Here is a 15,465-nt window from a genome sequence, read left to right on the forward strand (position 1 = left end):
CGCGGTTAGTATCATGGTTGCTAGGCAACGTGAACAGCGCGACGAAGGCTAGACCGTCCCATTTCACAAGCCTCTCACTTCCGCACTTCCCGTACTTATAGTACGCACCGTCCGTAGTACGCGTAGTGTGCGTACTTCAAGCGTGCATACCCTGAATTGGGACACAGCCAGTGGTAAGAATCAGCGGAGTTAATCTGGTGTGCGCCTTGTCCCAAATCAAGCGCTCCTTTTGTGATCACCACACCTGCTCTCCTTTGGCGCATAGACAGAGGACAGACCTGCTTCAGACGACAAGCACGTGCGATACGAGGAGTACAGCTAGCTGTGCAGCATTAACCAGAATGGTAAGTTTTGACTTATGTCACATTATAATATTGTGCTTTTGGGTTAATTTGCGTCGCGTTTGCACATTATATTAACACACAAAGTGTTGTGTGCAGCTGTAACTTAATGGTATGACTTGATGGTTAGCTAATGTTAGCTAACAACGATGCTAACTGAGTTGCTGTTAAATCTTGGTCTGCAGGGCTCGCAAAATTTCAAAATCCCTGGTAGCCCTTCGGGCAGGGACTCTTCAGTTTTTGGTAGCCCAAAATAAATTTAAGTAGCCCGAATAAAAAAGGGAGCAATTTTTTTTATGTTTTGTTTCCGTTACAATATTGTAACGGAAACAAAACATTAATCAAAAAATTGTTGAAACACAAATTACAATATTGTATAAAAATTACAATCATCAACTCAAATACTTGGTTGTAAATGAACAGAAATTTCTATGAACTTGTAAGAACTGTACAACAGGAATTAGTCTGTGTCAGATCCTGAATTTGAAATTTCCACTGAAATCACAGGTAAGAGGCAAGTGGAACCAAGATCTAGGACATTTGCTTTTTGAAGTTTGCAAAGACTGCTAAATTTTGCCAGTGGTAGTTCACTCTTTGCAACACAGTACGCTGTTCTAAACAGATTTTTCAGGTTGATTTTTAGTATGTTATTTGCAGACTGAGCAATAATCCATTTCTTGCACTTGTCGACTCAGAAATCGAGGGAAACCAACAACACACCCGGCAGAACATTATGTTATTTACACGGGTGCACATAAGTGGTCCGCATGTGTGCATTCGCTGTCAAAATAAAAGACGCGCACCAGATAAGAAGTTGCAACGCGCGTTTGCGTCCATATAAAAGGCACTGTTTTTGTCCGCTAGAGTGGGATTTTCATGGCACATTCTGCACCAAATCTCTGTGCGTTCATCATTTGTTTAAAGCCAGCTCACCTCCTGCAACCACTTTTCCTAGAATACGCGCTTCTTTTGTGGTTCGGACTCCATCTGACATTTCGTTGGAGGTGGAGGAACACCAAAGTAATTGCTTAAAGGAGCTTCTTCGACATCTTTACGAGTTCTAAACAAATGTCTGTCCTCCTCCAGAAAATCTTATGGACGCAAACGCGTGTTGCAACTTCTTATCTTGTGCGCGTATTTTATTTTGACAGTGACTGCGCACCTGCGGACCACTTATGTGCACCCCTAGTTATTTAGCTTGTCATATTGCAGCCACAGAAATTCTTTTGTCCATGAAACCATAAAGCTGCACTTTCTTTTTGCCTTATAGTCTGATTTGTCATAACTTTTCCGTTTTGTGGTAGGCTTTTCTTTGGCTGTCACTTCTTCACCCTGACCGGTCTTATTTGGCTCAGCAGAACTAAAATATATATCCTGCTGCCTTTACACACGCACTCACATAACGCTCAGCGATTCTCTGCGCGATCAGCCTCTCACATGTTTAAGCTTGCTGCGGGAGATTTCACTTGTCATGTTTGATAGTAAACTAACGATTGATAAGACGATGTCAGAGGAATTGGTGCGCAAATTATCGTCACTCACCAATCAGTACTGTCGCTCTCTATACACAGTTCGCGCGATTGCAAAGTGAAAGCAAAAAACAAGTGCAAATTCAAATGAGATTTCAATATGTCACATATAGGGCTGCTCGATTATGGCAAAAATGATAATCACGATTATTTTCACTGAAATTGAGATCTCGATTATTTGACGATATTTATTTAACAATAACAATGTATTGAATAATGGCTTTAAAGATTGTCAAAAATAGTATAAAATAGTGTGCAAATACTGATAACAGTGCAAATGTTTGCAATATAAAAAATAAAATGTAAACATCTATGTTTAGTGAACTTTGCCATGTCGCTCTGTGGTGCAGCTACGACACCAAAGTTTACACACTATGTCTACTTGATCCACGTCTGACTCCGCGAACCCATAATGTTTCCACACCACTGAAGGGTTTTTTACCTGTCTTTTCAACCAACAGCAGTCACTCTCCTCTTCAAATAACTTCTGCTTAGCTTTCCGAGCTTCCCTCTGTTAGCTCCTCTTAATTGTTGTGACGAGTGTTCGAAACGCAGAGAGGTGCGCTCGATTTGCCACACGGAGCAGCGCGAGTGTAAAGCACGAGGGAGGTGCTAATAATCGGCTCAGTCATTTTTAATGATCGTTGAAAGCCCAGATCGTAATTTATATTAAAATTTGATTAATTTAGCAGCCCTAGTCACATATTGACAGTGGCTCACCGATGCCAATGACATATTTACCCAGCTACATTTCCGAAAGAATGCAAAAGCATTGACATATATTTTTCCTTCCTATGATAGCCCGACGGGCAGGGCAGGGATAGATTCTGGTAGCCCGACTGGAAAAATCGCTAGCCCCGGGACGTCGGGCTAGCAATTTTGCGAGCCCTGGTCTGCCTATGCTTTTGTCAAGTAAAATAAGTTTAAAACGGTGCAACAATTGGCTGTAAAAATACTACGGACTGTGGTGATTTTTATTTTAATGCATCTATAGTATTTTCAAAATGAATTTCTGTTATTGGTACTTAGTTGATACGAAATATTTTGCTTCAACACAGTGTTACATTACACAAACTACACCGTTACAGTAAACTGTTCAAACCAAACCATCAAAATATACTGTTTTATTGTCTTGATAGATATTTCAATTTATACTAAAACTGTAATGGTGTTACGGCTGTAGTTGATCCGCGATCCCTTTATATCACTCTGCACAGATGCGCGTATATGCACAGATTAATTCAAAATTGTAAAGCTTCAACATCATACATCGTGTTTTAGTGGAACTACTACTATTTAAAGTAGATTTAATGTTTCTCTACGTCGTCTTAGAGCTGCAGTGAAAAGATACCATGTAGGAAGGTTATCACGTGAACGGCGCATAACCGTGACTGTCATGGTCAGCGGAGGAACGTGAGCTGCCTCGCGCATCATTTCATAGTATGTGATCGGTGCACAGGTGATGAGGGACAAACTAGCTTGTATTTAATTAGCACATGAAAAGAGCAGTGAGTGAAATTAGCAGATGTGAGAATATAGTTGAGATTTCTGCTCTGTCCTCTCTGTCTGTGACCGAGGGCAGGGTTCAGCACCTGCACGCAGAGCGGGCAGCAGGCACTGAGAGAGCGTAGGTGAGCTGAGACTTTAGTTTGTGGGACCTGACGTGTTACTGCACACACGACAAAGGTTAAAAAAATTAAAAACAAAATTAAAAACATTATTCTGACACGCTGTCAGAATAATGATAACGCCGCGTCTGCATTCACCTATGCCACCAAGCTCGTTAACCACAACAAGCTTGTTTGTAAATTGTTAGGAACAAGCTAAAACGAAAACCCGACTGTATGTACATCTGTACTGCATCTGTAATTTACTACACACTTTAAAATTGAGCTGGTTCTGGTCACTGTGTCTGACAACAGCTCTTAGACAATGAGAGCAGTCCCTCCCTCTGCCAGGTGTAGCATCCCTGCTCAGCCATATAAGAATGGTAATATATCACAGGACCACCCGTTCAAAACATCAACCTTGTATGTAAGGGAAAGAAGACAAAGCTATTGCTGTAGTTTTTGATGATCTGTTACATCCCTCAAAATTCTAATAAATCACCATAGAAATTGTAGTAAAATATTTTCTGTCATTGTACTGCTTTAATCATACATCAGAATTTAAGTTAGTAGCTTTGTCACTTGACTGTATATTGGCAATGACTGTACTTTCATAAAGATTTCACAGACAGGAAAATATTAGGAAATGTTGTGGGTAATAATAACCACCGTGACAGGCTATCATGTCACAAAGTAACATACATCAATATACTGCCAAGTTGTACAACTGGAGCTCACTGAAATACAGTGAAATTTGATTATGTTGGTCCTTAAAGTTTGACTAACTGTTTCACTTGTGCTGATAGGAGGATGGCCCAAGCTTTGCATCTACCAATGGCAGTGCTGAATGCACAGGTAAGAAAGCTCTGTATTACCCTACATTTTGCTTTTTTCCTTCATTGTTGGTAAAACTGTAAATTGGCTTCTGTCATTTTTAAATTGCAAATTGTACAATTGGTTCCAAACCTGAATATATCAAATAAATGCAGTTATAATTCTCATTGAGGTAGAACTGCAAATCACCAGAGAAATGAAAAGCTACAATTCAGATGTGTCTTCAGCAGATACTCTACTGTCACTGTAAGTAAATAACATGAAAGAATCATAATTTTTTTTGTTAGAAATAATTTTATTTGGTGTAAGTAGAGGTTGTGCAACAACTATTCTTTTCCAATAAATTCAGCCTTTCAAGTGTTTAGGCTATTTTAAGGCAAAACTCAATATATTGTAAATTAAACACAATGCTCAAAGACAGTCTCAACTTGCTATTGTTAGTTCATCTTGAACCAAGTCAACATTTTTAATTTTGCGGTTGCTGATGGGACATATGCCTTTAACCCTGCACACAAGAAAGAGGTAGGATATGCCATCTTCTTTTGTTTCTTAAAATGGACCAGTAAACCAGCTGTGCACTTAAACAGCTGTGATAGACATTGCACATTGTTAACGCTGACATATTCACTTTACATTATTATTTAAGGAGCAGTTTAGGGTTGTTTGAGTTCTCATCTACACCTTACACATTATACAGCTGTCAAGCCAATATTGCAATTAATAATCCATTAATATTGAAATTTCCACTATTCATTCAGTGTACATCATGCTAGAATGACTCTAAGAATGATTGCTGAAAATATCACATGCACACATTATGTTTTTGCCGTTGAAAATAAGCATTCTGGGATTGTTTGATGTGTAATAGGTACAGTTCGTTCAGCTTAAAGCAAAGGTTAGACTGCAGTGTGCTCAGACGGTTTAATTGGTAGAAGGATTTTAAGTAGGCAAACTCCTCCAGTTTGGACCTCAATATAAAAGGTAGTAAATTAGTTTATGCACTGCAGATACATATTCATGATTTCTGATGTGATAAATATTCTTAGTATTTGTTTTAATGATTGGTTCCATATATTTTATTTATGTCAATATATGTACATCTTGTGATGTGAGAGCTAAGTGGAATCAAATCAAATTGTGGCCTTGATTTTTATGTTTTTTCTTAATTTTAATAAAAAAAATTACAAATGTCAGCCACATTAAAATGTTTGAGGACACCGTTAAAAACAAATCATTCGTTGTAATACAGTTGTTTATAATTAAATACAAGGTATGATTAGGCCTCGTCTCAGCAGTAAGGCTTCTTTTCGTACCTAGGCTTTTTGCTGTTTGTCATTCCCTCTTTGTTCTGTCTTTTGTCTCTCCACTACTATCTAATAAAGCAAAAAACAATAAAACAAGAGTTTTGATTTATTTCTTTGTTTGCAGGTTCAAAGTCGTGGCTTGCCTCGCCTCCAGAAACTCAGGAGACATCATAGTGTATGTGAGCAACGCTACGAGAGGGCACATAGTAAAAGGTTAAACGACCAGAGGGAGAGGACCTTGTTTCTACACCGTAGCCTCAATACGAAGGTTAGTTGTACTACTTCTTCTTTTGGATCCTCCTTTTAGGGGTCGCCACAGCGGATCATCTGCCTCCATCTCACTCTATCCCTAACATCCTGCTGTCACACGCTGTCTTGACTTGTTAGCACATCTCCATTTCTGTCTTTAATCACCCTAACCTGCTGCGCATCCATTCCAGCTCGATCTCCGTCTAGCCAATCAGTACAAGTCCTTCCTTCGATCCTCACATACAACTCACTATAAGCCTTTTTCTTCGTCTTTGCCACCTCTCTCTTGGCTGTACGCCTGGCCTCCCAATGCTCATGTCTACTTCCTTAATCTCTCTGACTATCACACCTTTTCTTTGCTAACCTCTTCATTTGGACATTTTCCTGTACTTCACAATACCATCAGGTTTCCTGTCATCTTTTCTCTGTCTAGAGGATACCCCAAGCGCTTTCTTGGCAGTTGCCCTCCCACTTCAGCTGTACTTTCCCAGTCATCTGGTAACTCTTCCATACTGCCCAACGCCTGTCTCAGCTCCGTCATGAACAACCGTCTTCCTTCCTCATTTTCCACCATTTAATTTTTGCCTCTGCCTTCACTTGCTTCTTTGTCGTTACGTCCAACTTCATCCTACAGACTGCCATATGATGCCGCTTAGCTACATTCTCCCCTGACACCACCTTACAGTCTCTTATGCACCTTCTGCACACTTGTGTGCACCTATCTTCACTCTCATACATCACAATATGTTCCTCCCTCTTCTTGAAGTATGAGTTAACCACAGCCACTTCCATTCTTTTGGCAAAATCCACCAACATTTGTCCTTCTGCATTTCTATCCTTAACACAATACCTAACCAACAACTCCTCATCACCTCTGTTTTCTTCAACTACACGTCCATTGAAATCTACTCCAATCACCAGTCTCTCATTCCTAGTAAAACTCTCTACCACTTCATCTCACTCAGTCCAGAACTCCTCTTTCTCGTCTACCTGACATCCAACCTGTGGGACATACACACTGACAACATTCAACATAGCCTCTCTCTTCAGCTCTACCACACTATTCACATTCTCTTCCTTCAGGATTACCCCTACTCCATTTCTCTTCCTATGAACACCCTGGTAGAACAGCTTGAATCCACCTCCAATGCTCCTGGCCTTGCTTCCCTTGCACCTGGTCTCCTGCACACACAATTAATCTACCTTCCTTCTTTCCATCATGACTGCCAGCTCTCTCCCTTTACCAATTATAGTCCCTACTCTCACATCCACACTCCCGGCACTAAGAGTACACTTAGTACTCCCACCCCCCTGTGGCTGAGTTGTACTACATCTTCTAATAATGTACTTTAGACAAAATGGTGTAATGCTGAAATATTTCCTTTTTTTCTGTCATGGTACAGATTATTTCTGGCTTCAGCTGCAGTGTCTGTCTTAGCTTTGTAAGACTTTTTCCAGGTTCTAACAAAGAAAATAAATACACTGCAGTGGTTTGAGCTGAAGGAGAGGAGGTTGTCTGATATGTGTACTTATTGATTTAGGTATATTACATCTTGCAGTAGTATAGCTTAGATGTGCTACACTGAGTCACACAGAAGATGATTTTCATACGATACAGTATGATTTTATTGCTTCACTTGCTTAGGTTCAGGAAGGTGATCATAGCAGTGTATTGTGGTGACAGCTTGTCAGACTGCTGATAATAAAATCTGCGGTTAAGAATGGTGCTTTATGTACAGTGCAGAAGCACAAGGAGAAAGTAGTATTATGATAACTCAACATGCTAAACAGTGTAATACTCAGAAAGGTCTTTCCACCCTGCCGGAAAGTGTGAGCCTTTCACAATGACAAAAACAAAAACCCTTGTTTAGAGTTTATATTTTGCTGGCCAAATCAAAACTGTGACCCATCTTATCTGAAATTGACCACAATTGTGATATTGCTAGAGCAACTGCTGCAAAAATGCATTAAAACACATATTTACAAATCTGTGTTGTAGCAATAATTATTCTGTAATTTCTTTTAATCTGTAATTGTTATTTGTATCTTTTTCTGTTTACTTTTCAGATGGAACAGCAGTTGTCCAGTGACAGCGACAGTACCATTATCATTAAACCCACTTCAGCTGATTCTGACATGGATACAAGTGTACCTGAGCTCAGAAGGACAGACAGTGTTATTGTAAGTTTATTCGTACAACTCCACTACAGATCTCAGATTTTTGTGCACAGAGCACAAAGTGAATAGACGGTAACAGTCAAATTTAAAACTAACAACTAAGTGTTGTGAAAAAATATAATTACAATAACTATCCTGTACAATCATGTCACCTTCTTGGATTAAGAGCAAGCCTTGATAGAACGACTGTAAGCTTGAGACAAGGGGTTTCTCATTTATCAATATTGTCAGGGACACTGATGTTTAATGTCTTTTCTAGTGTCTGAAGTTCAGAGGTTTTAGTGCTTCAAGTTCAAAGGTTTTCAAGGTGTTACAGTTACAGTAATAACAGTAGCTTAAATTCAATTAGCATTGCATTTGCATAGGTAGTAATGTATGATTGCATTTAGTTTGCAATAAAAGATTTTAAGGAATAGCTTAAAGTACGTAATGACTTTTGTGATCAACTGTATATTCTGTATGTTCTCATAAAAGGTGATACATGTTATTTTTAAGCTTTCTTATATTTTATCTGTGACACATTTTCAAGTCTCTTTTGTGTAGTGAGGCAACAGGATTCTTCATTGTGATAGGATCGTTTGGATCATTATTTCTTGTGAGGTGGTTCCAAAATGCCCATTTTATTGTTTATGCGCTATGACTAAAATTTATTTCTTTGAATTTGACAAAAGGAGCTCAACAACTGACTGTTATGCTTTTGTCGCCTACTAATTAAGCATTTGTCAGTCTCATCCCCTGACATTCCTAAAATGCAATGCACTACTAAAATCTTCAGTTTACCTGGAACACAGTTGATACTTGAGTAGATACTATTCTACCTTACAAACATAAAAAATGTTCTTCAAAGGTAATTGATCCAGGTAAAAATTATATCATATATTTATATAAAGAAAATCAATTTCTATAAACATTAGTGTATATATACAAAAAGAAAACAAAGTTCAGCAATTTCCTAGAAACAGTGTTAGCTTAGGTTAGTTTTAAACATCTGGGACAATGTAATCTCTAAGTGACTGTTAATGAGTGTGACATCACAGCTGTATTGACAGTCTTTGGGTAATGACAGCATATCCAGACAAAGCCACCCAGGGTTGTTTGGTAAATGTGATGCAGCAGAGGAAAGATTACTTAATATGACTAGTTCAAATTAAGTTGTGACATGTGTGGTACGGTAAATGGTATTAATACCACTGTCAATACCAGTACAGCTGTTACAATTACTACTGTACTACCTCTGGTCATTAAATGCTTGTGTGAGTGGAAAAATTTAACTATTTTCTTTCTTTCTTTCTTTCTTTCTTTCTTTCTTTCTTTTTTTTTTAGCTTACCAGACAAATGCTTGGATGCCCATCTATATCAAGTCCTGACATCAGTGAGGAAGAATATGCTCCTCAAACTGCTGAAGAAAGTGACAGTTCTGCAGAAAGTATCATACGACACAAAAGTAAGAAGAAAAAAGCACGGAAAACTACTTCAGGTAACTCTCAGGAAGATGTCCGACAACTGAAGAGAAGGTGTACCCTAACTCAATGCAATTCCTCAAATTCAAATGCTAAAGAATCCTCTTCACTTGATGCAGAAGACACAAACACATCTGCTTCATTTGATGACACCAGAGAGTCCTCTTCACCTGATTGTTCTGATGTGACGGTTATGACACTAAGGAAGAAGAAACATGGTGGCAGATTGTACAACAAAAAGTTCTACCGTAAGTTTTGCTGTAAACCTTTCAGCAAGATGGCACGCCATTTGCAATCAAAACACAAAGACAAACCAGAAGTGGCAAAAGCAATGGCTTTCCCAGTAGGGTCTAAAGAGCGGAAAATACAGTTGAGTTTATTAAGAAATCAAGGGAACCGTGCCCACAATAATGAGGTGATTAAAAAAGGACAAGGAATGGTGATACCTCGTCAACAATCCAGTGTACCTGTGAAAGCCAGTGATTACTTGCACTGTATTAATTGTCAGGGTTACTTCAAGAGAAGGTCACTATGGAGGCACATGCAGAGATGTCATCTCAGCAGGAAGGTCAAAGGTTTAAGGCCAGGAACATCTAGAGTCCAGGCTCCGTGTAAATATGCAGAGCCAGTCCCAGACAGTGTCAATGCACAATTTTGGAAATTGGTACAAGTCATGCATGATGATGAGATAACAAATGTTGTCCGCAAAGAGAGTTGCATACTGAAATTTGGGGAGCATCTTTTCAATAAGCATGGACATGATGTCACTAAACATGACTATATCAGACAGAAGATGCGTGAGACAGGGCGACTGGTGCTCCAAGGACAGAAAAATGGCAAGTTGAAAATGGTGTCTGATTTCTTTGTACCAGGTAATTTCCCTCATGTTATTGCAGCAGTGAAAAATGTTGCTGGCTTGAATGAGGAAACAAACACATACAAAACACCATCTTTGGCACTGAAGTTGGGCCACAATCTCAAGAAAATAGCAGATGTTCTTGAATGTGAAGCAATGATCGCTGGTGATGAGAATACTATTCGCAATGTAAAGGTGTTCAAGCAAATCTGTGACACTAAATAGAGTGAGTGCATATCTTCAAAGGCTCTCAGAAATCTGAGTGAGGCAAAATGGAATACTCCACAACTTCTTCCCTTTACTGAAGATGTGAAGAAGATGCACCAGTATCTCAACATACGACGGACGGAGTGTCATACAAAGCTCAAAGAAGAACCAAATAAGAAGCACTGGGCAGAACTTGCAAAAATCACATTGTGTGAAGTGATTATCTTCAACCGTAGAAGAGAAGGAGAGGTTTCCAAAATGATTCTTAATGAGTTCACATTGAGAGACACTTCATTGACTCATCCAGATGTTGAGTTGGCTTTAACTGACCTGGAAAAGAAGCTTTGTAGGCACTTCCAACGAATAGAGATAAAAGGCAAACGTGGAAGAAAAGTCCCCATACTCCTCACACCTGATATGATGACATCAATGGATTTGCTCGTTAACACTCGCCGAAATTGTGAAGTATTAGATGAAAATCCTTTCATGTTTGCCAGACCGAAAGCACTTACTCACATCAGAGGGTCAGATGTTGTTCGACAGATCGCGCAGAGCTGTGGAGCAAAACAACCAGAAGCGTTGTCCTCTACTAAATTAAGGAAGCACATGGCCACCATGTCCAAGATCCTTAACTTAAAAGACAATGAAATGGATAATCTGGTAGACTTCCTTGGCCATGATATTCGAGTGCATCGCGAATATTACCGACTGCCTGAAGGGACGTTACAGCTGGCCAAGATAAGCAAAGCCCTTATGGCCATGGAACGAGGACAGCTGTCAGATTTCAAAGGAAGAAATCTTGATGAAATAAACATTGATCCACAAGGTAAAAAATGTGTTAATAAATTGTGTATTTAAAATCGAAGTATTTCAAAAATCATGCAGTATTATGCAGATGGCCCATGAGGGATGAGAGCTCCCATTGGTGTACAGTAGCTAAGACTGTGCGTCCGTAAGCACGGTGGATGATAAGTTCTGTTCTTCTACACTGTCTACAAATGAGGAAAATTGGTAGGAGGCCTCAAATAGGAGACTGAAAAGGGCTCATCTGTAATAAGCCTTTTCAGGTCATGTGTGAAATGAAACCAACCTGGTGGATACATATGTGTTCTACCAAATTTCTGCAGACTGAAGAAACTCTCTGGCAGAGTAATAAAACACTTTAACCTAACAAGAAGTCCATTTGATGCAGTTTCTAGAAAACTTTATCTGGATGACTGACAACCTTCAGACAAATGCGTATACATGTATACAGAGCTTTAATTACAGCTATCCTCCTCTCCCTATACCCTATTGTGTGATACTTCTTAACATTGCTTAGGAGCAGTCTTAATGTTTTTTTTCCAAATGGTTGCTGTGTTTCCCAGAGAACGTAGCTGTTGACAGTGACAGATGCTGCGTCATCTGCTGCGTTATCTGCTTCACTCTTATCGACAAAATCTTCAGGTATGTTGCTAACTTGTGGATTACTCTGCTGTTGCTAAAGTATTACCATTAACATAAGGGCTATTGCAGGTTAAGAACAAGAAAAAGATACCAGATGTAGGTTGTAGTCATATCATGGATTCACGCTATAACTTGTCAGTCTCTGTCACAAATGCAGCTTTGGAGGTAATGTCAGAAGTGAAGCTTTTATCACCCCCTTTAAAAAATGTAAGTAGTTAAAAAAAATCTGAGTTTACTTTAGATATCCAAAGAACTTATTTGATGTATATTTAATATCTCTGGTCCCTTATGTAGGTAATGAGATGTATAGCAGAATTATGTCACTGAACCGCTTGCTGGCCAGGAATTGAAGGAAGCTGGGATTTCAGTTTGTGGATAACTGGGCTTTTTTCTGGGGCCGCCCTGACCTGCTGAAAGCGGACGGTCTGCATCCTACTGGAAATGCTGCCGTTATTTTATCCAGTAACATAGACAGCGGCTTAAAGCAGGTTTGACATTAGGCAATTAGCATTCGGCAGGTCACAGGTGATTAGAGAGCCTGCTAGGTTTATTGGTAGTGCACTGCTGGAGTCTATTAGCTTAGCTAACATGTCCTGTCAGGGAAATCTTCAAAGTATAGTAAGACTGCAAGAGTAACCAGACCTATAACACTGAGATTGTCTGCCACACAAACTGAGTCCTGTGTAGCCTGGAAAGTTTAAGTCCATAGTTTATTACAACTTAATTTGTAATGAACTATATTAGCACTTCAAAAGAGTAGTGAGCGAGATCAGTGTATCTGAAAATACAGTTGTGGTGTTTGTGCAGCAGCCTCTCTTGTGTTCTTTTTGGCTAAAGGCAGAGCTCAGCTCCCCCACACAGAGTACTCTTTCTGTTGAATGCATTATAGATTAAAATATACACCTCAACCAACAGTCAGTACTTTTAATTGATTAAAGACATGTATACATAAATAAATACATAATGGTAATAATACATACATAAATACTAAGAAAATATTAATTAGATAAACACGCAGGAGATGTTAAAAACAGATTTACCTACAATTTGAAATGTACTAAGTGGATGTTTTGGTGTTACTGACACTGTAACTGATTTAAGTTGGTTTTCATCAAAATAATGACACTTATCTCAATGTTTTGGTATATAGTCTCCTGTAACATCTAAAAGAAGGTAGAAGTTGCAACAGATTGTGTCCACATTGTGATGGGTCTGTAGTGCTATTTCCGAACTCTGAAGATATAGGTCCTGTGATTCTCTCTGCAGTCCTGACTGTTCTTTGTAATCTTGTTTAGTTCACTTTTGTGGCTGATTCACACCGGTGATGTCGGAACAGAGAACACATTATTGCAGTGTAGAACTGGATGAGCAGCCCTTGTCCCATTAGTAATAGAAGATGTTGTGTTTTATCTTTAGCAAGTGCACTAAAAGCTTTGAAGAACATTTTCTAAGTGTAGTCTTTGCTGATGACAAGATTGCTTTCACTGTGTTGAATATTTATTTACTAAAATAACTTTTTTTTTCCACAGACAAATCAGGGATGAAAAAGAATTCTACTACTGAAGTTGGACAAAACAAATATCCACAGTCAGACAAAGGTAATATTTCTAGTAATTGTAAGACAGGTGATTGTGGATTTTCTTTTGAAAGACATTACTTGTATAGAGGGCACGCTGTCCAGTGCGATTGCTAGCTTTTATTACTGTGATGTCTTTTACTTTTTCTGTCATTTTTATTTAGTACATTAATTTAACATAGTGTATTAGGAAATAGCAAAGGGAAGTTTATTTTGTCAATACTCTTTGCATTTATTGAAAGTCCTTCTCAGTTTTGTTCTTACTTTGACAGGAATGTCAGATGAAGAGATGCCACCGAACATTGAGGTCTGTGTTGAGTCGCACAAAATAACAGGTAAGCTGTGATTATCTTATTTGCAGAGGTGGGTAGAGTAGCCAAAATCTGTACTCAAGATTAGTGTTACTTCAAAATAATATTACTCAAGTAGAAGTAAAAACTAATCCAAAAAAATGACTCGAGTAAGAAAGTACTTGGTGAAATGACTACTAAAGTAGTAACTGTTTGATTGTAATGTATGATATATTTTTGAAAAATTATGTAATTAGACAGAAAAAATATATTAAAAATGTGCAAATTCTAAATTTCAAATAATAAATGAAAGAGTAGAAATAAGTAACATCTTTACAAAATAACAAATTAAAGCACAAACACAAATTTAATTTCTTGCCACAACTAGATGACATCTCTCTTGTAGAAGAAATGGTAACACAAATCTACTCAAGTAAAAAGTATTGTGCAGTAAAACTACTCTTAGAAGTAATTTTTTTTCAAAATATTACACAAGTAAATGTAACGGTATCTGGTATAATGGACATTTTTGCTCCAGATATGTCTGGTAGTGCTGCAGGTTCTTCAGTTAATAGTTACTGTATTGTGTGTGCTGCTATTGCTGTGAACCATTATCATTATACCCTCACTGTGACCCTTACAAAAAAAGTATAGTTAAATGCGTATTCATTTCACATGTATCAAATTAAAACTTAAATCACCAGTTGTGTGACAGTCACAACACCCAGATTGCTTCATTTACAGCAACTATGTTCATAGTTAATCAGCCAGTCGCGTTCTGTAAGTAAACTAGTAAGTAATTGAGAGGGAAGTTCTATTGACTGTCTCTTCTCACTGATAGTTTTATTTTTTTAAATTTATTTCCCACACTCTGTTCAAAAGGTAAAACATGTTACAACAATGTTTGACAAATTATTCATTTAAACATCAATTAATTCTTTCATAGTTTGTTTACAGTTAAATCGCTGCAATGCATTATGGGCATTTCTTGTACTTATACTTGAGGAATACCAACAAGTACAAAGTATAGTCCAAATGTACCTATAGCTTTTGTTATACTTGTCGACATACTCCAAGTATCAGATCTGGTCATAAGGGGAGTCATGTGATTACACACCAACTTGATGCTCTTCTTTTTGAATAACACGGTTACTGTCTACTTTATTCAGGGGCATCACAAACCACAAGAAGGAAGTGGACTGAAGCAGAATTAAAGGCTGTGGAGAAGACTCTAATGGAGTACATCAGCTCTGGAAAGGTTCCTGGGAAGGCAGTGTGTCTCAAATGTATTGAGACTTCACCATTAGCATTGAAAGAGAGACGTTGGGAGGGAGTTAAGTTTTATGTGAAAAACCGAATTGATGCTTTAAAGCGAGAGTCTATGAAAAGAAGGTAAGAAGCTAATGTCAAACAAATGGAACATAAACAGCTTCAGTTACAGTTAAAATTTTCTCCTGTTTAGAGAAAAAAAAAAGGATTGTTCATTTCAACCAGGCAATTGTCACGGTGCTGGGTCGGGGACCCAGTGTTCTATCTTTGTTATTATTGCGGGCTCATGTTTTGGTCCTTTTGCCCCTTGTGTTATGCT

General features: G+C 38.4%; 2 long non-coding RNA genes across 2 annotated transcripts; both read left to right on the forward strand.

Annotated features, from left to right (window-relative positions):
- The first annotated feature begins 279 nt into the window (after positions 1-279).
- LOC134634735 (uncharacterized) lies at positions 280-4,534 on the forward strand. Its single transcript, XR_010094869.1, has 3 exons — positions 280-344; positions 4,284-4,332; positions 4,488-4,534. It is a non-coding gene; the product is annotated as an uncharacterized LOC134634735 (long non-coding RNA).
- Positions 4,535-11,950: 7,416 nt separating this feature from the next.
- LOC135933592 (uncharacterized) lies at positions 11,951-15,292 on the forward strand. The gene is made up of 4 exons (XR_010573845.1): positions 11,951-12,011; positions 13,541-13,609; positions 13,860-13,922; positions 15,047-15,292. It is a non-coding gene; the product is annotated as an uncharacterized LOC135933592 (long non-coding RNA).
- The last annotated feature ends 173 nt before the right edge of the window (positions 15,293-15,465 follow it).

The sequence above is a fragment of the Pelmatolapia mariae genome, linkage group LG9, assembly GCF_036321145.2.
Source record: "Pelmatolapia mariae isolate MD_Pm_ZW linkage group LG9, Pm_UMD_F_2, whole genome shotgun sequence".
Classification (NCBI taxonomy): Eukaryota; Metazoa; Chordata; class Actinopteri; order Cichliformes; family Cichlidae; genus Pelmatolapia; species Pelmatolapia mariae.